The following is a 26,683-nucleotide window of genomic DNA, read 5'->3' on the forward strand; positions in this document are numbered from 1 at the left end:
AATACTATTGGAAAACCCCCAACCAAGCAAAGAAAACAGGTCAGACACAGTCTTCTTCACAGTAAGTAGTTATGGAAATCAGCCAGACACTTGGTCATGCATGTCTTTAAAAGATTTTTAAAATATTAGAAAATCACAAGAAGCTTGTAGGATGTAGTAGAAGATCTACTGAACTGGGAATGAAGAGATGAGTTCAAATCTCAATTCTGGTTCTTAGTAGCTGTGTAGTCAAGTGTCTCAATGACTTTCTTAATCTATTTAATCTTAATTAGACTGATCTATTTTTAATGTGTAAAATAAGAATAACATCTTCCCCATGTACTGGACTGTTATAAATATATTTGTAAAAGCACTTTGCAAACTTTAGAGTGCTATATAGATGTCCGTGGTTATTAACATGTATTAATTATGAACAATGAGAGGCAGAGAAATATAGTGTGATAGAGAGCTAATTTTTGAGTCAATTTCTGGGTTCAAATCCTGCTTCAGATATATAAGGCTCCTCTCTCCATGGAAAATTCACTAAAGAGTTACTTTACTTGAGATTATAAATAAATTGGAAGAGCATAGGATAGTTTACCTCTCAGACCTGTGGAAGAGGAAGGAATTTATGACCAAAAAAAGAACTAGAGATCACTATTGATCACAAAATAGAAAATTTTGATTATATCAAATTGAAAAGTTTTTGTACAAACAAAAGTAATAATGCAGGCAAGATTAGAAGGGAAACAATAAACTGGGAAAACATTTTTATAGTCAAAGGTTCTGATAAAGGACTCATTTCCAAAATATATAGAGAATTGACTCTAATTTATAAGAAATCAAGCCATTCTCCAATTGATAAATGGTCAAAGGACATGAACAGACAATTCTCAGATGATGAAATTAAAACTATTACTACTCATATGAGTGTTCCAAATCACTATTGATTAGAGAAATGCAAATTAAGACAACTCTGAGATACCACTACACACCTGTCAGATTGGCCAGAATGACAGGGAAAGATAATGCAGAATGTTGGAGGGGATGTGGGAAAACAGGGACACTGATACATTGTTGGTGGAATTGTGAACACATCCAGCCATTCTGGAGAGCAATTTGGAACTATGCCCAAAAAGTTATCAAACTGTGCATACGCTTTGATCCAGCAGTGTTACTACTGGGCTTATATCCCAAAGAGATACTAAAGAAGGGAAAGGAACCTGTATGTGCCAAAATGTTTGTAGCAGCCCTGTTTGTAGTGGCCAGAAGCTGGAAAATGAATGGATGCTCATAAATTAGAGAATGGTTGGGTAAATTGTGGTATATGAATGTTATGGAATATTATTGTTCTGTAAGAAATGACCAGCAGGATGAATACAGAGAAGCTTGGAGAGAATTACATGAACTGATGCTAAGTGAAATGAGCAGAACCAGGAGATCATTATATACGTCAACAACAATACTGTATGAGGATATGTTCTGATGGACGTGGATTTCTTCAACAAAGAGAAGATTTAGCTCAGTTTCAATTGATCAAGGATGGACAGAAGCAGCTACACCCAAAGAAAGAACACTAGGAAATGAATGTAAACTGCTTGCATTTTTGTTTTTCTTCCCGGGTTATTTATACTTTCTAAATCCAATTCTCCTTGAGCAACAAGAGAACTGTTTGGTTCTGCACACATATATTGTATCTAAGATCTACTGTAGCCTCTTTAACATGTATAGGACTGCTTGCCATCTGGGGAATGGGGTGGAGGGAGGAAGGGAGGGAGGGGAAAAATTGGAACAGAAGTGAGTGCAAAGGATAATGTTGTTAAAAATTACCCTGGCATGGGTTGTGTCAATAAAATGTTATTAAAAAAAAAAAAAAAAGAGTTACTTTACTGACATTTATTCACTAAGAGGTGACCAGAGGACCCTAAAAGACTCATTAAGTCTATAAAATTACAAATCAGATCTTCATCCCCCAGTGGTATGCCAGTGAAATTATAGATTCAGTCTAAACAAGCAAATCAAAACCAATTTGAGATAAAAGCAACACAACAGAAGCTGATAGTAGAAGAATATAATACAATATAAATGCCCTCAAATATTTAAAATGTTATAGTCTTTTGCTTTATAAAAGAATGTCATAATAAAATGCTAAATCTTAGCTTCAGACAAGAATAAAGTTATTTATGTCTATTTGGGAGAGATTAAAATAAGTGACATATAAAAAAAGTATGTAAGAAATAATTTGCAAATCAGGGAACTCATTGGAAATCAAGGCAGAGAAAATTGAATAAATCCAAATAAAATCTGATGATAGCATGGGTCCAAATCCACTGCCCACTCTCATTCCTATTCCCTCTAAATAATCTGAAGAGGATATGAGATAAAAACATCTGGTAAAAATTGAGAAATTCTGCCAATTAAATGGTCATTCTGTCTACACTGAATCTATTGGATTTTTTTGTTTGGCTTTTATGTAGATCAGAGCAAAAATGTATTTGGATAGACTGGAAGGCAGAAATCATGTTGTGGACTTTTCTCCATTCACTAGAATACTAAGAAGATATCAAGTACAGCCAGCTAGAAGGAGTTGAAGTAGGTGAAGTTATCATGGTCATGCTTCCCAGAATCCTCCAGGCTTGTCAAATGATTAGTCAATTTCATTAAGCATTGATCAGTGAAATGAAAACAATTAACTTTCCTGATACTACAAGGAGATTGTCTGGGATCATGTAAAGCACAGTCATAGCAAAACCAGCCTTACACCTAAGACCTCTCGGTCATAATATTCCTTTATGTTCCCTTCCCCAAATGTAAACAAACCTATTAAAAATACATCAAAATCTACGCCTCTATCTCCATGATGCTAAACAGCTGGATGTTCAGAAACAACTAGATTCGTTATTGCATCCTTATTTATTCTGTGAATTTAAAGATAGAGCCTGGTGGATAGAAAGCTTGCTTCTGAACCAAGAAGACCTGGACTCAACTCCAGCCAATGACAGATACTACCTAAATGACCCTGGACAAGCCCACATAACCTCTCTCTGCTGCAGGGAATTCTCTTAGACAATGTTATAAAAAAGGTGCTGACCTGAATTGGTAAATTGGAGTTGAGCGTCTTGGAGTTCACTAAGCCAGTGAATTAGAAGTCTAAATACCTAGGTCCTTCACAGCTAGAAAGATAGAATTTGTTTTATAATTTTCATCCTTGCTCCTATCCCTTCCTCTTTCTTAAAAAAAAAAAAAAAATCTCTTTATCTTTTAAAAAAAAATTTTTTATTGGTTTCACTGGTCAAGAGCCTAGAGCTGTGTTCAACCAGATGATTCTAAAGTTTTATCATTTATTGACAATTGGAATTGTAACATATGTAGGCAAAAATTGCTGGATTTTGAGTCAGATAAACTAAATTCTTGAGGCTTACCTCTGCTGATTACTAGCTAGGTGACCTTAGACATATTACATAATATCCCTAAACTTCAGTTACTTCATCTGTAAAATGAGCATGCAGGGTTGCAGATATGCAGAATGAGAGTCCTAACAGACTAATTAGTCTAATTAATCAGCAAATAAACCAACAAACCAATCTTCAAGTAGATTTGATTCTTTCCTCCCAAGAAATCCATAAAATTGAATATTGAAAAATGCAAATATCACAAAGAGTACATGCAGTGCTTGTCCTAAAAGGTGGTATAATCCAGGCCCCAAACCTGACACAGCTACTCTCTTCAATAGAAAAGGAGATGGCTCACACACACATATATATATATAAACACATCCATGTACATAGACATGCATGTATGTACCTGTATTTAGAAATAATACATATAGATGTATATGAGTCTACTGTGCACACATATATGTGCATGTATGAATGTGTACTTTACAAAGTGCTTAGAAAGTATTTTATAGTTATGGTTTACAAAGTATTTTACTCCCAAAATTCCCTAAGATAGGCAGTGCAAATGTTATCCCCATTTTAAAGATGAAGAAACTAAAGGCTAGGGATGTTATCTATGTGAGTATGTGTGTAGGTGTATATTTACATATATATAGACATACATTCACAAATGTACCCATATCCACATATATGCACATCAACATATATGTATATAAAGTTATTTATATCTCTATATATACATATGCATGTATATGTTGCTATATATCTTCATGGTCACATATAAACATATACCATGTTATATATACATACATCTATATATAATCACACTCATGTGAGCTATTATTAGACACTTGTTTCATAATTTTACAAAACTATGATTTTGAAAAAAACAATAATTTTAGAATAAAAGCTTCATTTATTTTAATGTTATAAAGTCACAAAATACTTTTATATCTCCTTAGAATTACACAGCTCAGGTGGATATCACCACTATTGTCATCCTTTTTTTCAGATGAAGAAAAAAAACTAGAAAATGGCTTGTCCAAGATCATACAACTAGAAAGTAGCAGATATCAAACTGGAAGCCATTTCTGCAGTCTGCCTTATCAGTTCTTTTTCTATAATACAATTTTCTTTACAAAAGGCGGTGCCCGATTTTCTACTTTCCTATTGGGAACTACATTTTATTTAAAAAAAAAAATTATGATGTTGTACAAAAAGCAAATAAAAATTTTTTTTAAAGGTAGTTCCTTGATTAGTTTGAACTTTGGTTTCCTGAAGTGACAAAGCAAAATACTGGTTAGGCAGGTCAGGACAATTCTGAGCTTGTGGAATCTTACTTCTTATCTTTGCCCCTAAAGCCGTTATTGTTTGCATGCTCCCTATCTCTAATGACCGGCTGCTTGAAATAATCTCTCTTTCAGTCTCTGTCTTGATCTGTCTGTATCTTTCAATCTGCCTCTCTTAATCTGGCTGTCTTTCTCTCTCTCTGAATCTCTCTGTTTCTGTTTCTGACTCTGTCTCTCTGTCTCTCTGTGTGTGTGTATGTGTGTCTGTCTGTCTGTCTGTCTGTCTCTCTCTCTCTCTCAGAAAAGATATTTCAATGCTCAGATCTTCTCTCCCACTGTCCTTCAAGAAGATGAGCTGGAGAAGAATATGATAATATGCATGAACACAAAGCCTTTATTGTTTGAGTTTCTGTTCTATTGTATTTAATCATGAGATAACTCACAGTTATGTATTCTCTTTATATAAAGAAGTTTATAATCAGAGGAAACTGCTCCTTTTTTTCTCCCCAAGGACACTCTGGACTTTGGGGTTTGTTAGATTTACACCCACACCTCCTCCCCTCTCCCATGCCATTGAAGAGAGTGGTTTTGTTAAGACTTTATGGCCTGGATTATAAGTACCACCTTTTAGGACAGGCACTGCATGTACTTTTTGTGATACTTGCATTTTTCAGAGTGCGATTTTATGGCTTTCTTAGGAGGAATGGCGCAAATCTACTTGAATACATTTTTTTTCACCACTTAGTCTGTTAGGACGTTCCTCTCATTCTACTCATATGATATCTCAGAGGGGGGAAAAATGCAACTTTGATGACTCTAGCAATCAATTTTATAATGTAGGAATAGTTTAGTGAAGAACTTGATGATACCCTACTGCAAAGTAAATATTATTATGCCTTGAAAAGAAATAAATTGAGAAATATAATACTTATTAAGTACCTTCTTATTAAGGTTGTTTGTTAAAATAGATGATTCTAGGTGATTAGTAGAATAGGTCCTTGTAATAAAATTTTTATGCTGGATTTTTTCATCCATTTCCAGTTTTGCCAAGAATAACCATAAAATAAAAGTAATACACGTTCCATTGCTGATCAACTTGGCTTTCCCTTTGCCTGAGAACGAAAAATACAATATTGATCTTGTCCCTAAGAGGACTATTAGAAGTGTTCAGAGATTTAAGGTATGTCCCTATGTTTAAAAACCCATTAATATATATCTAAACCAGAGGAATAGGTAGTATTTTTAATTTGTCTTTAGTATTTCTATGTCATTACTTCAGTACTTTATTATGATTTCACCTTCATAATCACCTCTCCCATCAATAGAGTTCATAACTGTTCTGTGTCTTAGAAAATGTTTTTGTGAATTGCTTTGGCCAAAAAGGAAACATTACCCAATGTCTAACCACCTAGTGATGAACCTTTTTAAATTTAACTAGACTGGTCCTCATGTGATAATATATATTAGTGGGGCTTTATTTGAAGCCTTTTCTTCTTAGGTTTTCCTCCTTTCTAGCTTGTTAGAACCTAACAGCTTGTGATCTACTGGCAAAGCTTTTAAGAGCTCAGAGTTATGCTCATATTAATAAAAGATAGGACTTTAAGGGTCATTAAGTAATAATACATGCTTAATATGTTTTGCTATAACCCAAAATGTATTTGCCTCTAAAACCTAAGATTAAAGTTTTGTTTTAATTACTTAGTCTCAGAGTTAGGGTGCAAGTTCTCCCTACACAATGCTAATTAAAATGTTCTATCATTTAAAGCCTTGTGAGTGCTTGTAAAGTGATTAACTTTGGGAGAGGTAAATACTGAAATCCCTAATCTAAATCTGAGTGGGGGTTTTAAAAAAAATAAATGAGAGGTCTCTAAAATGTAATGAAAAAATTTCAGTTAGGTTATGAAGCTATGGAGAAAGGAGGTGAGATTGGGGGTGGGAGGGTGAACAATAGATCCAGAAGTCACAGCCTCTATCAAGGTTTGCATTGCTTGGGGAAACCCCCCCTCCAAATTGGAGAAACTGCAATTGGGGACTAATACTATACTTGCTCTGGTTGATTAACAATGAGTCTGCCTAGTTTTACATTACTTTGGAAGTAGTGGGATTCCCAGAAACTTTGATAAACAACATCAGATTTCTAACTGGTCATCATTTGGAACTGAGTAATGGTGATCTCCAACAGGTAGGTACCTGTTGTCTCAAGGAATTTCTTTGGGCCAGTTTTCCTGGATCTAATTCATGTTCCAACAATAAGAATGTGACCCCAGGACTTTGCTGCTCCCGTAATTCCCAGAACTGGGGGTGGGGAAGTGGGAGTAGGGAGACAGTAGGGGACTAGGGAAAGGAATTAAGAAATAGAGGTGGTTTATGATCTAGTCTTACTCAGGGGAGGGGTCCACAATATTCACCCAGAATCTTTTACTTGCCTCTAAGATCACAGTGATACTCAGCAAGCTCCAGTCTTAGCTCCTCACATATGATAGGGATGAGAGTAGCTTTCAGGGTTTGATCCTTCTTGTTTCATCTAGGGAAGTAGGAGACTACCCTTCCTACCTTGCCCCTAGTGCCCTGGAACTGATTAAAGTCAGTATTCAAGATGCTGTCTGAACTAGAAAATGAAGGGACAATTATGAATAGCCTCTTCAGATAATTCAGAAAGAAATGTCTGGGAATGAACACATCAGTTACAGTAGAATGGGACATGGGCATCCTAAAACCCCACAATCAATCAACCCACACTGCAGATCCTGCTGTCACAAAAAGGGTAACCCATCCATCCCAACCATTCCTGAAAGAGTCAGTGGCTTAGGTCCAATGTGATGGCTGATACCTGACCAAGTCTGAAACTTTGGAAATCAGTCAAAACTGTGGCAACTTGACAACCCTCCATTGACATGGATCCAGTCATAACAACCTCTGCCAAGATTTGCATTGCTCAAGGAAGGGCAGGCTGAGATTATACTTTCTGCCAATCAACTCCTACCCTATTATTCAAGGTCCAGCTCAAATACCAATCCCTCTATGAGCCTTCCCTGACTATCATCCTCTCTCTTTCCCATCCCCTAAGTCTTAAAAGGTATCTTCCTCTTCTAAAGTATAACACTTTCTTTATACCTCTCTTGGTCATTTACAACTATCAATTAAATAAATCAGTAATAAGCACTTATCAGATGCCTTGAGGTAAATATAAAAATGAAAGTTCTGGCCTTCAAGGAGCTTATATTCTACTGGACTTAAAGATATTTAATTTTTATATCTTTTCTTTCCTGATAAATTATGAGTCCCTGGAGTAGATTTTATTGAGCTTTATATGATTATAATTGGCCTCAAAATATGTTCCATGTGCAAATGTTCAATAAAGAAATGAGTGAATCACTAATTATGATAATTTAATAGATACTAAAAATGGAGGATTAGTGATTTCCTTTCCACTTGTGTGGTCCATTGAGAATTCTATTTAAAGGGAATATGTCACTTTCTCCACGTACTCAGATGAGGAATGTCCTTTTTTTTTTTTTTTTTTTTTTTTTTTTTTAAGAAAGTATTTGTTTTAATTCAGTGGAAAAACATAAAATTGAAGCATGAGGGCTATAAAAAGAAAGGACAGATATCAAGAATAGCACACTAACAATAGCAACAACAACAACAAAAGACTGAGAAATGGATCCCAGGCCAAGGTCCATTTTTTCAATGGTTGTAGAAAAAAAAAATCTCATCCAGGGAAGAATTGGAAGCAATCTGAATTGAGAAGCAATTCAACTCAACAAGTACTTGGGAAGTGGCTATCAGTTATTCTCTATTCTTCATCACCATAGAGGTTCATAAAAGGGCAAGTTAACACAGGAAAGACTCTTTCTGTCAATGAAAGGGTACATTCTAATCTGGAAGAGCTGCCATTTGTGAAAATTCAGGCTTGTTAAAGATGTTTATATAGTTTCATATGATGCCTTCTTGCTAAAAGGAATTAGTGTTCCTTAGATTTCAGAGTACTCTGATTACAAAGGGGAACCTCAGACACTAATGCAGTGGTTTTAATATAGAAATTGATTGGCCAAGAAGAGGCTAGGTGACTTGCACGGGTTCAAAAAAGATATCAGAGTGGGTATCATTTTCATTAATGAGAGAAAAAAAAACATTATCTTTTATTAAAATAGCAGTGTTTCAAAAGTTTATTAAAATGTAAAGTTATTAAAGCTTAATACTACATGAAAACTTTTGGGACACCCTATATATTATAACTTCACTCTTGACATAGTTTTTTTGACAGATAATTTAGCAAATACTAATAGAGGACCTGCATACATGTTGATACTTTAAAAACAAAACAAAAGAGGCCAAATCTAACTAATTCAAAATCAGAAGTAGCTGGACTCTGAGGGAATCTGGTTCAATCTGTTATACAGATGGCCTTAATAGATCATTTAGCTCACCTGACTAATGTTTCTTGCATACACTACCATAATTATTTAGTTAATATGGACAAGGCTGTTGTCAAGGATCTGTGAAATATAAATCATGAAATTATCAATGCTGGGAAGAGGGGAATTGAACCACAACCAAACAATACCAGAGAAGAAAAAATTGTGGGTTTAGAACAGAGATGATTACTTGTTGTGGAAAGACTGTTAAGACTGGGATAATAGGCATGAGTTAAAAACAGAGCATCCTGACCTCAACAAATCAGCATTGAAGAATTCTTCATTCCATTTTCCTGCTGAATTAGATATACATATGCACCCAGGGGAGGGAGATGGAGTAATATTAAAAGTCCCTTGAAATCTCTAGAAACATCATCATTTGGAGAAACAAAAAAATAGAAACCATTATAACCAGCTAAGTAAACCAGATATAGATTATAGGGTGTATAGATTCAGATGGAAATGGGGGTCTTTTTTTGGAGCCTTAGGTAAAAGTAGAAATACAAAGACTTATTTGTTTGGGGGTAAGAGGAGTGACACATAGGCAGGAAATAGGAAAAAGGGACCCATTCTCCACAGCAAATTCTGGATGAAAAAACAATGCATTCATAATATCAAGGTCATCCCATAACTGGTAGAAAACTATTATCAATACGCAATGTTAATAAGACTGTGCCTTTTGGTTCAGCCTCAATCTGGGCTGTCCATGCTATAGTAACAGACTTATTCCTTCTTTCAGTATTTATTTAATATTTCTTATTTAATAAGTTTCTTATTTATCACATGAAGGACCAGAGAAGGAAAATGAATTCATCAAAATCTATGATAATCACTAAAAAATCAATGTTCTCCATTGATCATGTTCTTCAGCAAATAGTATATTGAATCTAATATCAGGAAGATCTTAATTCAGATTTGGCCTCAGACACTAATAGAACCTGGGCAAATCACTAAACTGCTGTCTGCCTCAGTTTCCTCAACCATAAAATGAGGATAATACTAGTATCTACCTCATGGTTGCTGCAAGGATGAAATGAAATAATGTTTGTAAACCACTTAATATGATACCCAGTATACAAAAGTTGTTTAATATTCCTTCCTTCTTTCCTTATTTCTAGATAAAAAGGAGTATCCTATAAAGGAAGGATAGCAAAACATTAACCATCTTATTTTAGAATGCAATTTTTACTCTTATTTAACAAGTAGTTTATGTAGAATTCCTAGCTACTGTACTAATTATTTTAAATCTTCATTTTTTGCAACTTTGTTGATGCATGTTTATTTTTATGTACATATGTCTTATATATATATATATATATATATATATATATATATGTATAGGTCCAATATAGTTTAAGATATATGTGTATTTATTTGAATATGAAAAAACCCAACAAATTGGTCAACAAATCCTCGTTCAAGCCTTACTTAACCATTGGTTCAGAATGAATATATATATATTAATTGTTTCTGTTTTGAACAGAAACCCTGAGTTTTCCCCTCTCAGACTGATTTCATTTTATTTTTTTGACTAGATAAAAGAGACCTTTCTTTGCCTCATTTTTACCTAGACTCAATCACTGATTGGGTGTTGTTTCAAATAGAGACTTGGGAGGGACCCTAGATAAAAAACGTGCCAAGTCTCTCATTTCATCCAGGGCCATTTTTAGTCTTCCTAATCTATATCTGGCCATCAGACCCAGATGGCTCTGGAGGAGAAAGTGAGGCTGGTGATTTTGCACAACCCTCCTTTACTTAAAATCCAATTCATTTGCAAGTTATGGCATCAATTCCCTGATGTCATGATGCTCTTTGAGAAGGAAGGACAAACAACAATACACAAATACCTAATTTCCTTAGGGTATAGATTTCCTTAAGGGTAGAGAACTCCCAGGGTGAGAACTCCCTCCATTAGCAGCAGATCTAACCTAACTATGTTCATTATTAGGTATATAATGACTAGAGAATTATTATAGTAAATATAGGATAAGTGACATGTAGGGTTATGCAGCTCATACATTTCAAAGGCTGCATTCCACATCTTCCTGACTAAGCCTAAATGCAAGATCATACAGTTACTTAAGTTTTAATTCTGGTTCTTTATTTTATAGCTTTTCTTCAATGTTTTTTGCTAACTAAAATCTTTAATTAGGAATATTTCTGTCATTTGTATACAAAGATGATACCACTAACCTACTATATGTGCCCTAGTTATTTTTCTACTATCAATGATAGATTTGCATTGACCCACCCACTTTAACCCCTGTAGGATATATTTGCAAAGTAGCTAGTGGTACAGTTTGTGGTTCATACAATTGAAAAGAACTAATAGACTCATTTAAGACCTCAAATCCAAAACCTTAATTTCATTAGCCCCTGCATTCAACCAGCTGAGCAAATCAGGCAGATTGTCATGTATTAAACTATGCAATTAAGACCTTATTGTTATATATTTTTACCATGTTTAACATATATTGAATTATTTGCTATCTTGGGGAGGAGGTGGGGATAGGGGGGAAATTCGAAGACAAGGTATTGCAAGAGTTAATGTTGAAAAATTATACATGCATATGTTTTGAAAATAAAAAGCTTTAATAAAAAATTTTTTAAAAGACGTTGTTACCCAACCCAGAAACTGGCTTCAGAAATAACAGAATGATGATAATAATAGTATCCCATTGAAAAAAAGCCCTTCTTAATGTTTACACTGTTTTGCCTCTATACATTTAAATACACTTTTAAGAAGCAACGTAACATAGGACAGATCACTGGCCTTTGAGTGAAGACTTGGATTTGAATGCTACTCCTAACATACAAGTTGAATTTTCTTGTTCAGTAGTGTTCAACTCTTTTGGATTCCATAAGGGGTTTTCTTGGCAAAGATACTGGAGTTGTTTGCCATTTCCTTCTCCAGTTCATTTTACAGATAAAGTAACTGAGACAGAGTTAAGTGACTTGCCCAGGGTCTAACAGCTAGTGTCTGAGGTCAGATTTGAACTCAGAATGATGAAACTTCCTGATATCAGGCCTGGCACTCTAACCACTCTGCAACCTAGCTTCCCTATAAGTTGTATATTCATAATATTCATGAACAAGACAGTTAACCTCTCAGTGGCATGGACCTCTGATTTCATTGGCATTAGGGAATTTTTCTTGAAGAAAGCCCCTGCAACTTCTTTCTTCAGAGAAAATGGTAAAGAAGAGCATCTTTTTTAAAAGTATTCTTTTCAACTGATAGCATATATGATTTTTCCATGATCATAGTTTATCATTTTTTTTCTCAAAAATAAAAGAAGTATATTTTATTTGCAGATATTTGGAACCAGCATTGACCCTTGTATTTGATCCTGCATTGGCTTTCTATTTGACCTAAATTCTATTATATTTTAGTATTGTCCTCATTTACATTATTATCATCCTTGTATTTGTTGTTTTCTGGGTCTGTTTTTTTCACTGTATCACTTTGTAAGTCTTTCTAGATTTCTCTAAATTCATCATATTCCCTATTCCTTACAACATAGTATTATTTCATTATATAAATAGAACACAATTTGTTTAGCAATTCCCCTGTTTCTATCTAAGTTTAATACCACTATTGTAGACTTGCTTTGGAATATGAATCTATTAGTAGGATTATTATATCAAAAGTTATGAATATTTAATAACTTTCCTCACATAATTCCAAGTTGTTTTCCAGAAGAGTTGGACCAGTTTACAACTCCAACAAGAGTGTGCCTCTTGTCTCAGGAGCTCTTCAGCACTGATTATGACTATCTTTGACCATCTTTGCCATTTTGATGTATGTTAGATGATACCTCAAAGTTGTTTAGGCAATGACCAATAGTTGCTTTGATTTGCCTTTCTTTTATTACTAAAGAATTTGGAGCATTTTTTTCATATGTTGCTGCTAGTTGGATTCCTTTTGAAAACCATATTATTTAAGTATTCATCTATTAAAGATGTCTCTTTTTTTTTTCTTTTATTTAATAGTCTTTTATTTACAGGTTATATGCATGGGTAACTTTACAGCATTAACAATTGTCAAACCTCTTGTTCCAATTTTTCACCTCTTACCTCCCACCCCCTCCCCCAGATGGCAGGATGACCAGTAGATGTTAAATATATTAAAATATAAATTAGATACACAATAAGTATACATGACCAAACCGTTATTTTGCTGTACAAAAAGAATCAGACTCTGAAATATTGTACAGTTAGCTTGTGAAGGAAATCAAAAATGCAGGTGGGCATAAATATAGGGATTGGGAGTTCAATGTAATGGTTTTTAGTCATCACCCAGAGTTCTTTCTCTGGGCGTAGCTGGTTCAGTTCATTACTACTCCATTGGAAATGCTTTGGTTGATCTTGCGGAGGATGGCCAGGTCCATCAGAACTGGTCATCATATAGTATTGTTGTTGAAGTATATAATGATCTCCTGGTCCTGCTCATTTCACTCAGCATCAGTTCGTGTAAGTCTCTCCAGGCCTTTCTGAAATCATCTTGTTGGTCATTTCTTACAGAACAGTAATATTCCATAATATTCATATACCACAATTTATTCAGCCATTCTCCAACTGATGGGCATCCACTCAGTTTCTAGTTTCTAGCCACTACAAAGAGGGCTGCCACAAACATTCGTGCACATACAGGTCCCTTTCCCTTCTTTATGATCTCTTTGGGATATAAGCCCAGTAGTAACACTGCTGGATCAAAGGGTATGCACAGTTTGATAACTTTTTGAGCATAGTTCCAAACTACTCTCCAGAATGGTTGGATTCGTTCACAACTCCACCAACAATGCATCAATGTCCCAGTTTTCCCGCATCCCCTCCAACAATCATCATTATTTTTTCCTGTCATCTTAGCCAATCTGACAGGTGTGTAGTGGTATCTTAGAGGTTGTCTTAATTTGCATTTCTCTGATTAATAATGACTTGGAGCATCTTTTCATATGACTAGAAATAGTTTCAATTTCTTCATCTGAGAATTGTCTGTTCATATCCTTTGACCATTTTTCAATTGGAGAATGGCTTGATTTTTTATAAATTAGAGTTAATTCTCTATATATTTTGGAAATGAGGCCTTTATAAAGATGTCTCTTTTTAAAAAACTAGCTTTTTGTGTTCTTCTTAGAAAACATCCTACTAAAAGCATATTTTCCCTTAAGTAATTGTTCTTCAGTTACAAAGGATTCTTTATGACCCTATTTGGGGTTTTCTTGGCAAAGATACTAGAATGGTTAGCTTATTTCCTTCTCCAGCTCATTTTACAGAGAAGGAAACTGAGGCAAACAGGGTGAAGTGTGACTTGTCCAGGATTACACCGCTGGTAAGTGTCTGAAGCCACACATGAAATAAAAAAGATGAGTTTTCCTGACTCTAGACCCAGCACTCTCTCCACTGCACCATGTAGCTGCCTAACAAAAAGCAAAAGGAAATAGAGTACATGTGTCTGTTGTTTTTCATTGAATTTTAGGTATTTTTAGTTTAGTCATTTTAAAAGCATTTGAGTGTTGGCTTTAAAGCTCAAGTGGCACAAGGCATAATTGTTATGGACAAACACAAAAGAGTTGGGAGAAGAATTTTTTTCAGGTAGGAAATGGAAGAAGGCCAGATATCCATGGAGTTTGGCTTGCTATTTACTATTTACTGCTCTCACATGCTAAAGCCCAGAAGAGGAACATTACTGGAAAAACAGGTCATATTTCTTTAGGTCATTTTGAAACTTGGATACCTGAAGTCAGGCTCACATTTATAAATGTTCTGGACTGCTAGAAGCAGAAGATACCTGAACAGTCTTCATATCATGGGTGTCTAAGTATCTCAAAAATATGACTTGAATCATAAAGTTAAAGGATTGGAGAAGATATCAAAGGTCTCCTGGTCTAATTCCTACTAGAAGTATGACTGTCCAGCACAATATCCATCCAGCGATGACTCAGCGTATCCATCACAGCCAATCCATTTGAGATTGGTTTAGGGGATCAGCTTCCTTCCTTCTAAGACATCCCAATCTCTTTAGGATCAGTTTGGGGAATCAACTCCCTGTGTACCAAGGCAATCTAATTCACTTAGAATCAGTTTCAGGGATCAGCTTTCTACTTACCAAATCCATTTTGGATCAATTTGGGATTAGTTTCCTATTCACCAAGACAACCCAATCCATTTGGGATTAATTTTGGGTAAATAACCTACTTCCCTACCAAAGCAACTCAATCCATTTAGGATCATTTTTGGGATTAGTTCCTTACCTATGAAGGCAGTGCAATCCATTTGGGGAAGTTCTTCATATATAGTCAAAAAAGTGGGAAGACATTAACTATTTATTTTCTTTTTTGTGGATTATTATTTTTAAATAATAATAGCTTATTATATAATTATTTATATTATATTTTCATATCATATGATAAATAAAATTTCAAAATACAAGCAAAGATAGTTTTCAACATTCACCCTTGCAAAACCCTGTGTTCCAAATTTTTCTCCCTCCCTCCTTCCTCATTTCCTACCTCCTCTAGCCATCAAGTAATCCAATATAGATTAAACATATTTCCACATTTATCATGTTGCATTAAAAAATCTGATCAAAAAGGAAAAAAAAATTTAAAAAGCAAACAAATAACAACAACAAAGGTGAAAATATTATGTTGTGATCCACATTCAGTTTCTATAGTCCCCTCTCTGTAAATGGCTCTCTCCATCACAAGTCTATTGGAATTGGCCTGAATCACCTCAGTGTTGAAAAAAGCTAAGTTTATCACAGTTGATCATCACATAATCTTTATATTGCTATGTACAATGTTCTTTTGGTTCTACTCACTTTACTTAGCATAGAAATCTCCCCAGGTCTTTCTGAAATTAGCTTGCTCATCATTTCTTATAGAACAATAATGATCAACTTTATAGTTTTATTGCCACTCCATCATGACTCATCCCATGTAGATCAACTCTGACAGCAATATCCATTATTTATGTTTAGTTACTTTTAATGGTTTATACCAAAGGATTCTTAATCAATTTCTTTGTGTTGTGAACCTTTCTGGCAGTTTGAAGCCTCAGGTACCCCTTTCAGAATAATGTTTTAAATACATAAAATAAAGCACATAGAATCACAAAAGAAACCTATTATATTAAAATGCAGTTATCAAAATATACACTTAAAAATTCACTTACCTAAATTTACAATACCATCGAGCTGAGTGAAATGAATAGAACCAGGAGATCATTATACACGACAACAACAAGATTACAGGACAATCAACTCTGATGGACATGGCCCTCTTCAACAATGAAATGATTGAAAGCAGTTCCACTTGTTCAGTGATGAAGAGAATCAGCTACACCCAGAGAGAGGACTGTGGGAACAGAGTATGAACCATGTCATAGCATTCTCACTTTCTCTGATGTTATTTGCTTGTATTGTTTTCTTTCTCAGTTTTTCTTTTTCTGCCTTCTTGATTTGATTTTTCTTGTGCAACAAGATAACTATAAATATGTATACATCTATTGGATCTAACATGTATTTTGACATATTTAATATGTACTGGACTACCTGCCAGCTAGGGGAGGAGGTGAGGGGAAAAGGAGGGGAAAATTTGAAACAGAAGGTTTTGCAAGGATCAATGTTGGAAAAAATCACCCATGCATATGTTTTGTAAATAAAAAGCTTTAATTTAAAAAAAAAAAAAAAAAGAAAAGAAAAAATGCTAGGTGATTTATAACCGGTGAACAATGAATGCACTTCTACTGCTATTTTTCATACAATGTCAAGAAAATTGAATAAAGTGTCCACCATGTTAGGTGGAAGATTTGTATTAAGGTGGCTAATTAGAACCATGGAAAGAGCACTGGATTTGGGAATCTAGAAGAACTGAGTAAGAAGAAAAGTAAAATTTCCCCTACATTAGGGATACATTTTTCTTTCTACTACTACTTCAGGCCCCAGGAAAAGACTCAAACTTAAAAAACAATTTTTACAAAGAATTTATCCTTACTTTTTTTGTAATTCCTTTTTATTTTTCCAAATACATGCAAAGATACTTTTTAACATTCACCTTTGTGAAACCTTGTGTTCCAAATTTTTCTTCCTATCTTCTCCTTCAAGACAGCAATCAATCCATTACAGGTTAAACATGTGCAATTCTTCTAAAGCTATTTCTATGTCTATCATGCTGTTCAAGAAAAATAAGATCAAAAGGGAAAGAAAAAAAAATAACACAAAAAATAAAAATTAAAAAAAAAAAACAAGCAAATACCACCACCACCAAAAAAAAAAAAAAAAAAGTGAAAATACTATGATCCACATTTAGTCTTCATAGTTCTCTCTCTGGATACAGATGGCTCTATCTATCACAAGTCTATTAGAACTGGCCTGAATCATCTCATTCTTGAAAAGAGCCAAGTCCATCACAGTTGATCATCATATGATCTTCCTGTTGCTGTGTATATGTACTTTTGGCTCTACTTGCTTCACTTAGCATCAGTCATTGTAAGTCTTTCCAGTCTTTTCTGAAATCATCCTGCTGATCATTTCTTATAGAACAATAATATTCCATTACATTTATATACCATAGCTTATTCAGCCATTCTTCAACTGATGGGCATCCACTTAATTTCTAGTTCCTTGCACTACAAAAATGGCTGCTACAAACATTTCTCACATTTTTTAAAAAGACTTAAGTTGGATTTTCTTTTTAAAAATTGTATTAAAGCTGTTTATTTTCAAAACATGCACAGATGATTTTCAACATTCACCTTTGCAAAAGTTTGTGTTCCAAAATTTTTTCCTTCCCTTCCTCCTACACCCTCCCCTAGACTACAAGTAATCCAATATGTTAAACATGTGCAATTCTTCTATACATATTTCCACAATTATGGTGCATGACAAAAATCAGATCAAAAAGGAAAGAAAACAAAATGCAAGCAAACAACAATAAAAAAGGTGAAAATGCTATGTTGGATCCACACTCAGTCCCCACAATCTTCTTTCTGGATTTGTACATAAATTCAAAACATTTATCATAATAAACTGATTTTTAAAATTCAGCATAAGATCAAATTGAAATAAATATACCTTCCTTAAAGCTAATTGATGTTAATTGGGTGACACTGAGATGCTAATCATTAGAGATGGGCCCTCCCACCCTTCAGGGATACCCATAAAACCTCAGATGAGATATGCAGTCACCCTAGCCTTGGAAAGTTTCTAATGTACATGTAGATTGGGAGAGGAAGTCCAGAAATTCAGAGCTTATACTAGTAAAGATGACCTACTGACCAACTGCAACCATATATCCCTTTTTCTCATGTCCTTGATCTTTCCTCAGGCAGAATGCCTCCATAATTATAACCATCCTCCTTCCCTTTCCAATTTCTCCCTTCCAACTGGCTCCTTCTCTACTGCCAACATACATTACCAAGTCTCTCCCATTTGAGGTTTAAAAACCTCAAATGACCTTCCCATTTCCTCAAGGTATCATCTTCCAGTTTACCCTCCTTTCACAGAAAATCTCTTTTAAAGATTTATCTATACTCTTTTTCTTCTTCTCTTATTCACTTCTTAATCCTTTGCAAAAAGACTTTTGATTTTCTCATTCAGCTAAATTTTAAAATGAGCAGTTATTTCTTAATCCAGCTCTGTGACCTTTCCTCAATCCTTATCCTTCTTTAATCGTCCACTCCTCCTAATACTTTTTCCTCTGTGATTTTCATGGCACTGGTTTCCCTTAATTCTGTGTATAAACTTCTTGATTCTCTTACTTTTTTGCTCCTTTTCAGTTTCCTTTGTCCTTTTATTATCCATATTTCATTGCCCAGCTATGGGGACATCCCACCTCTGTCATGGGGTCTCTTCTCTCATTCTACACTTTGTTGGTAATTTCATTAGCTTCCATTCCAGAATCCATTTATCATCTCATGCAGATCACTTTGAATCTACATATAGCTCTATTCTCTTTCTCGAGTTCCAGGCTGATAATCAACTACTTTTTTTGGACATTTAGAATTGAAAGCCTAATAGATATCTCAAAGTCAATGTAACCAAAATAGAATACATTATCTTCTCCCCAAACTCATCTCTATTCTGAGTTTCCCTGTTTCTATCAAGGGCAACACGTGTATAGTATAGGAAAGTAGTCCTTGGGGAAAACATTGATTTTCAAGGGTTAATTTGTGTTCATTAGTATCCATCTCTAGCCTATTTAGATATAAATATACATGTTTACCTTCTCTTTAAAGTGTTATATTTCGTGCATTTGGCTAATGTACCCAATAGCTTCAAGAATATAATAAATAATTGACATTAATTTTAGCTTCCACTAAATGGAAGACTCATCTTCTATGAAGTCAAATCTAGCTAGCTGTATGATTCTGGACAAGTCATCAATCCTGTTTGCCTCAGTTTCCTCCCCTGTAAAATTAGATAGAGAAGTAAATAGCAAACCACTCCAATCTCTGCCAAGAAAACCCCAAATGGAAACATGAAAAGTCAGACATAACTGAACCAAGAATACAATTTCTTTCACTTTGAATGGTAGAGTCTGGGTCCACTTTTTTTTATTTTACTTTTTTTTTTTTTATCACAATGGAGAAAATAGGCAAGAGGGGAGGAGTCATGGTTAAAATAGCAGCTAAGATATTTGGGAGATAACATTTGCCCAAATTTCTTTCCCCAAAGAAGTACAAGTTGCTTAAAATGTTTTGCTTTAATCTAGATATGTTGTAAGAGAATAAAGTAACCCTCACTGCTTATGAACGTTGGTAGTAGTTGTTACGTTATTCACATTTACTAAGACACAAAACAAGGCTCCAAAGAGGAACATCTGTGGTGTGCAGAATCATAGCAGGAAGTAAAGACACAGATGGGATTGGTCAAACCAAATGCCCAGGAAGCTCCAAAAATAAATGGATCTCCAGCTTCCAGTAGAGAATGGCAGAGGAAATAACACGTGGGAATTTCAAAGAGTAAGCAGATCTAAACTTCAGAATCACCTTTTGTGGGACAGGTGGTTAAAAAAAAAAGCTCTTGACATATATTAATTTCTAAACTTATAAATTAATCTTTTCAGTTCAGGTTTGGGGACTTGGGATTTAATTAGGTTTGTTATTTCATCACTATTTTTTAACTTTAAAAAAAAACTTTTTACAGTAGTCATTTCCAAGTTCCAACTTCTTTCTTTAATACTTCAAATATTTTCCAGTTTTTTTGAACAATAGAAGTTGACATTCTCCAGGAGGGCAGAGGCTGTAGTTTCATTTTTTATCTTTGTATTTCCCTTTTCTCTTATGGTACATTGCAATCATATCACTATTTCATGGATCTGTGATCTCATCAATGCTGGTATTCCTTCCTGCAATGCACATAGCAGCCCATCTATTCCTTTTCATGCTATGTGATTCTTGGTCATTTTGTTTTTCCTGTTTGACTGTTCTCTTTTGTTAGTCATGGATCTTATTAAAGAGACCCTATAATATTTTGGATTTGGTATAATATACAGTGCAATGCAACATAAAAACAACAGCATAGGGAGGACCTTGCTCTCTAGTGGAAATCTCACTATATCTTCTTCACCATATTTTATGTCAATAGAGATCCAGAGAATGGTTATTTTTGTGTTTCTGCTGAGCAAGAAAGTGAAAAGGCATGCTTCAATCTTCAGAGAACTCATAAGTTCTTTCTTTGGAAATAAATAGTATTTTTCACCATGAGTCCTTTGGAATTGTTTTAGATCATTGTATATATCAAGATAGCCAAGTAATTCACAGTTGATCATCATACAGTATTACTATTACTGTGTACAATGTTTTTCTGGTTCTGCTCACTTCACTTTGTACCAATTCATATAAGTCTTTCCAAGTTTTCCTAAAACTATCTGAGAATAGGCTTCAAAGTTAGGAGAAAGGGCTCTGTGACCCTTACTAAAATGCTTTAACCTTCAATGCCTCAGTCAGTTCCCTCAGATTTTTAAATTGAATATTAGATGTGAATCTGCTCTGAGAGCTTCCTACAATGAAGAAATTACAAATCTAGTCCATTATATAGATACATATAGTTGGTCATAATCTTTTCATTCCTTTGGTGTCTTCCTTTTCCAAAGATATACTATAAAATCAAACCTTGATGGTTTCAAAATTTCAATCTGATCTGGCTGGTCTTCTCAAATAAGAGTCATTTTACTTCTTCACAGAACATCATGAATGAAAAGGTGGAGTCTAAGTTTCACTTCTGAAAATAGATGGTTATAAAAAGTCATACAAAACATGCCAATTTCTTGGTATTGCCTGTCAGTTTTATTTGTGAATGTTCTAGGTATGATGTGGTCCTGTTGAGTCTTGTAACAAAATTCCCATAGGTTTATTTTTATTTATTTTTACTTTATTGTTTTTTTGCTGTAGTATGAGGTAACACCACTCACAATCTTTCATCCTCTTCCATTACATTAACAAATGAGTTTTTATTCCATACTGGCAATGCCTTTGGCTGCCATGACTCCTCACTCAATGCAGACATTAGATGTTTGCCAACTAAAGCATTTTCAAGCTCTTTTGGCCTTTTTATTGTGGCAACCACTTTACGTTGGTTATATTTTTTGGAGTGATTATCAAATTTAATGCCTTCCCCATTTCTCATTTTTTAATATCAAAGGTTTATTTTAAAGTTTTATTTGGTATTTAAAGCCGAAGAAAAAAGTAGCATTTGTAGCAAAGAATGAGGATGTACATAAAACTGAGACTATTATATGTAGCTTGCTTTTCTTTTCATAATAATGAATTCAATATATAACTTTCAAATCGCTTCTTGTGCTTATCTGTAAGTCATTCTGACTTTCCTTGTTTTCTTCTTTATATTTTAAAAATCTGTTTCAGTGACCACCTTATTTTCTTTCTTTCTTTTTTTTTGTCTACTCTCTCCTTCCTATCTCAGCAATTTGAAAAAAAAAAAAAAAGAAAAGAAAAGAAAAAGAAAGTCATTTCAACAAATGTATATAGTTAAGCAAAACAAATTCTTATAGTGGCTAGATACCAAAAATATTTTTATATGGTATCCTTTTTTAAGGAACTAAATGTTATACCTTGAGAGAGGCATCAATATAGTACACCATGAGCCCATTACTCCTCTATCAGAAAGCTGATATCATGTATCATCATTGGTTCTCTGGAATTGTGGTTGGTCATTAGATTGATCAGAATTCTTATGTCTTTGTAAATCCTTTTTCTTATCAACCTCGTGAGAGAAGTAATGGACAAAATATATAGAATAAGATGCACATTTTGGGACATGGTCAATGTGGGAATTAATTTATTTTTGCTTGACTAAGAATATTTATTACAAAATTTCCTTCTATCTTCCTTCCTTCCTTCTTTTTTTTCCCTAGTTTGTGTGGAGAAATGGGATGGAGAGAAAATAAATATTAACTGAAAAAAATTAATAAAAAAGAAAAAAGTCATTTTTCTCAAAGTCTCATTTGAATAGGTCATATTAAAGCTATCACAATTGTTCATGGTGTTGTCTTCTTGTCTTTATCCTTTTATCTATTGTTTATTTTTGACCTTTGCTCCAGCCAGTCTGTAAATTGATTCTATACAGGCAACTGAATCTGCTGATTCCTATATCAGTAACTATTTATTTCCTATATGTTAAAATATAGTCATTTTCATTTTGTGATATTCAGTGCTCATCATATTCAAGATTTCTTCTGGAAGAAACTATAAATTTATACACCTCAGGGTTTTCTACTGGGACCTTTCCTCTTCTCTGTTAGTCTCTCTGTCTCTGTATCTCTGTCCCTCTGTGTCTGTCTCTGTCTCTCTCTGACTGTGTTCTTATCTAATTTTTGATCTCTATGGAGATGATTCCCAAATCTACATAATCCAATTCTCATCTCCTTGCTGAGCCAGAGTTTCTACCAAATATCTCTATCTTGATATCTCAAAGCCACCCCAAATTCATCATGTCTAAAACAGAACTTATCCATCCCCCTCATTACACTTCTAACCTCCAAATCTATAACAGGTCAGTGCCATTCTTCTGATCACTCCTGCTCAAAACTTCAGAGACATATTCAGCTACTCACTCCTCCTTAGCCCATCTATCCTACATTTGGCAAACCTCATGGATTTTTCTCTTTCAGTATGTCCTCTTTCTATTTATACTACATCCATTCTGGTTCAGACACTCATCAACTCTCACCTGGATTATTGTAATAACTTCCTTATTGGTCATGCCTCATTTAGCCTCTTCTCATGGCAATCCATCCTCTCTCAACTACCCAAGTGATTTCCTCCAGCTCAGATCTAACTCACCTATTTGAAAAACTCTGGTGTCCCTCTGTCACTGACAGGATCAGTTACAGTTCTCTCTTTCAAGGGTAATGCCCTTAACAATCTTGCTTTAGCCTGTCTTTCCATGATAGTCCCAATATAACTCCTACCTCATACACTCTGTATTTGGTCTAAACCAACCAACTTAAAAATGCCTGAAATGTTTTCATTCCTCATTCATATCTTAATTCTGTTCAAAATTCAGCTCTCAAGTGTCCCCTCTGCTTGGACCAAACATTATTCCTACAACTGATCAAGCAAAAGCAATGAGTACAATTCCTTCATCTGTAGCTGTGACCAAATAGGTGCCATCTGCTCCTCCAAGATACCATACAACCAAGAGAACAAGAACATGGACACCAACAAGTACTGTTCTCCCCTCAACAGGCATTAATACTGCTCTGTCTCTGTTTCTTCCCCAAGCCTGTCTTTTTCAGAGTCTACTTATAATTGGTTCCTTCACTCTCTTTTTTATTGAAGCTTTTTATTTTCAAAACATATTCAAAGATAATTTTTTGCCATTGACCCTTGCAAAATCTTGTGTTCCAATTCCCCCCTCTTCTCCACCCCCTTTCCTAGACAGCAAGTAATCCAATATGTTAAACATGGTGAAAATATATGTAAATCCAATATAAGCATACATATTTATACAATTATCTTAAAGCACTCTCTCTTTAAAAAAAATTTCAATAGCATTTTATTTTTTCAAATATATGTAAATATAGTTTTTAACATTCATTTTTGTAAGACTTTATGTTCCAAATTTTTCTCCCTCCTTCCCTTTCCTCCCCCCAAAGGCAGATATATGTTAAATATGTGCAATTCTTTTAAACTTATTTCCATATTTGTCATGTTATGCAAGAAAAATCAACCCAAAGGGGGGGAAAATGTGCGAAAGAAAACAAAAAGTGAAGATTCTATACTTCAATCCATATTTAATTTCTATATTTCTTTCTCTGCATGCAGGTGGCATTTTCCATCCCAAGTCTATTGATTAGTTGTTGTCCATCATTCTCAAGAGGACCAAAATTACATCACTATGTTAGAATCAATTTATAGTGTGTCTGACTGCAACTGATTAGACCAATACAAGCACAGAATGTTCTGCTGCAGATCGGACACAAATAGTCCCTATGAAATTTGGGGTGGCTTCTCTAACTGGGCAGAATTGCCTTGAATCACTCCATTGTTGAGAAAAACCAAGTAAATCATCACATAATCTTAGTGTTACTGTGTACAATGTTCTCCTGGTTTTGCTCACTTCACTCAGCATCAGTTCATGTAAGTCTTTCCTGGCTTTTCTAAAATCGGCCTGCTCATCATTTCTTACACAACAATGATATTCCATTACATTCACATACCATAACTTATTCAGCCATTCCCCAATTGGTAGACATCCCAGTCAATTTCCAGTTCCTTAAAGCATTGTCTTGAAAGGTAAAAACAAATCAATAAAAGTAAGTTTTTGAAGACAGGGAATGTTTCCTTCTTGTCCTTGCATCTATCACAATGTTGTACACATATTAAGCACTTAATAAAATATTTCTGGAATTGGATTGAACTGAACAAAAATGCTTTTGTTAAAAACACTTCATTTCTAGAAAAAAAGGTCAATTAAAAAAAAAAACTACATTTGAAACTCTAACTCAGCAGTTGTCAGGTTTAGATCTTGATTTACTTGAATATTCATAAATTATGCAGTTGCACTAAAGTAAAGGTCATGCAGCATAGTGTACAGTATAATATATTGGGAATTCAAAAAAAAAATTGAATTCTTAAAGGCTATCCCAACAGAGTACAAGCTGAGGCAGGCCTTGCTAAGTTGATGGGAAATGGCCTGCTTGTCATCAGATAAGCATCAGGTTGATGATGTTTTTTTTCCTAGCCAAAACAACTCCAAAAGACCAATTTCTGTGTACCAGAGGGGTTTCAGTCAGCTCTGGTGGAAGACTACCTACTTCCATTTAAGAAATCACAACTTTTTGTGTTATTTCTTGTGAATTTTAAAGTGCTATAAAAATATAAATTATCATACATAAACAAATGCTTGTGTGTTGTTTTCTTTCCAAAAGAGCAAGAAACATTCCTCATCACCTGGACTCATGTTTCTCAAACTGCATTCCATTCCTGTGGAGCAGAAGGGCCAAGAAGATCCACAAATTAAAAAAAAAAATCCAATATATGAGTGTACATATTCTTTCTACGTCACAGGAATTAGTGGCGTAGCTTATATGATGCATTTAGTAATAGGCATTTACAAAATATCCTTTTAAAAAATTTTACTGTAAGCATTTTGCTGAAGTGTTTTGTTTTTTTTTTTAAAGGATGGGGTTTAAATCAGTTCCAATAAAGCAGTAATGAATTGAACCAGCTACACCCAGCGCAAGAACTCTGGGAAATGACTATGAACCACTACATAGAATTCCCAATCCCTTTATTTTTACCTGCCTGCATTTTTTATTTCCTTCACAGACTAATTGTACACTTTTTCAAAGTCCAATTCTTTTTTGTACAGCAAAATAACTGTTAGGACATGTATACTTATATTGTATTTAATTTATACTTTAACATATTTAATAACATGTATTGGTCAACCTGTCATCTAAGGAAGGAGATGGGGGGAAGGAGGGGAAAAATTGGAACAAAAGGTTTGGCAATTGTCAATGCTGTAAAATTATCCATGCATATAACTTGTAAATAAAAAGCTATAATAAAAAAAAAATTAAAAGGATGGAGTTTGCAATTACAAAACAAACAAACAAAAACAAAACAACAACAACAACTCTAGAACCACTGATCCAGACTACAAACTCAGAATCAATAGCTGAGATCATCCAGTCCAAGCTTTGTATTTAACAATGAAGAAATGAAAATGTCACCAGATAGATGAACCGTGTCTTACCTGTTCACACAGGTAGCAAGGGGCAATGTTGGGATTTAAATGAAAGTCCTTTTGTTCCAAATCCAGCACTATTTCCTTATATAATGGCAATATTTGTTCAATACCGCCTATGCCTTTCATAGGCTATAATGATAAAGTTCTTAGCACAATCTGGGGCAGACAATTTTCAATAATAATATATAATTTCAAAAATAATAATAATAAGTAGAATTCACATAGCATTTTAAAGTTTATAAAGCTTTACAAATATCTCATTTGTTCCTTACAACTACTCTGGGAGGTTGGTCCTATTGTTTTCCTCATTTTATAGATAAGAAAACTGAGGCAGACAAGTTATATAAACTTCTCAGGATCACAGAGCTAATATTTGAAACTGTA

This window comes from Sarcophilus harrisii, chromosome 3 (genome assembly GCF_902635505.1).
Source record: "Sarcophilus harrisii chromosome 3, mSarHar1.11, whole genome shotgun sequence".
NCBI classification, from domain to species: Eukaryota; Metazoa; Chordata; class Mammalia; order Dasyuromorphia; family Dasyuridae; genus Sarcophilus; species Sarcophilus harrisii.